Source organism: Telopea speciosissima, chromosome 9, assembly GCF_018873765.1.
Source record: "Telopea speciosissima isolate NSW1024214 ecotype Mountain lineage chromosome 9, Tspe_v1, whole genome shotgun sequence".
In the NCBI taxonomy this organism is placed as follows: domain Eukaryota; kingdom Viridiplantae; phylum Streptophyta; class Magnoliopsida; order Proteales; family Proteaceae; genus Telopea; species Telopea speciosissima.
In genome coordinates, this window is record NC_057924.1 from 19289580 (window position 1) to 19290632 (window position 1053).

Sequence of the window (1053 nt, forward strand, 5' to 3'; positions counted from 1 at the left end):
GTTGGTTTCTGTGGAAAGCATGGAATGACAATGTTTTTGGTTGTCGGGTTTAGTCTCCATTAGAGGTTATTCAAACCTCTTTTCATGCTTTCCAAGAGTTTCATGAGTTCCAGAGTCTTATTGCTTTGCAACCTTCTACGGCGAGCCATACTTCATCTTTGGTTTCTAGGGGATCCTCTCTCCAACCAAGGACGACTCAAGTTTTTTGTGATGTTAGTTCGCTTCCAAACTCATCTACAGGTGGTGTTGGAGTTATTTGCATGGACTATTCTGGTCGACCGATACATTCTGTCTCGGTTCCTATGATTTTCGAGGATATTGCTGTTGGGGAGGCTATGACTATCCGATCTTCTTTGTTGGAGTGTATTTTGGAAGGTTTTGACAGGATTCTTATTGCATATGATAATAAGGATGTTGTTAATTATATACAAGGAGGGTTATGTTTGTCTCCTCTTACCATTCGTGGCATCCTGAAGGATATTGTGCATCTTTCTACCTATTTTGATACATGTAGTTTCACTTATGTTCCAAGGGAGAATAACAGTTGTGTTGACTCCCTGGCAAGGAGGGGACACTATCGGTGATGTGTATGATGGTGTGGCCCATTACCGATCTATGACTTGTTGATTTTTGTAATCCTCAGCCATGAGCGTTCACGTTTTTCATAATAAAGCTCTTTTTACCAAAAAGAAAAAATGAAAATTGAAAGTACTACCATTTTCCGGCACCACATGATCTTATCTTTTATCCTTACCGTTACTCATTTTCGCAATTAATCTCTATAGACTCTTAGGTTCCAATTGATATCCAATGTTAAACCTTAGACCTCTACAACAGCTCCTTAAAGTAGTTCATAGTTTTACAAAGCCACTCCCATCTTAGCTCTTGATAGACATTCAACCAAATAAAAAACACAACCTCTTGAAAGCATACACTTCTTACTTCTGAAGCTAAGATGATCCATCTAACTCTCATGTTCTCAATATCAGGGTTTTATTAATCGATATTGGTCTCTGCTGATACCGATCCGGGTTGGTTTGGTTCGGTCAGATT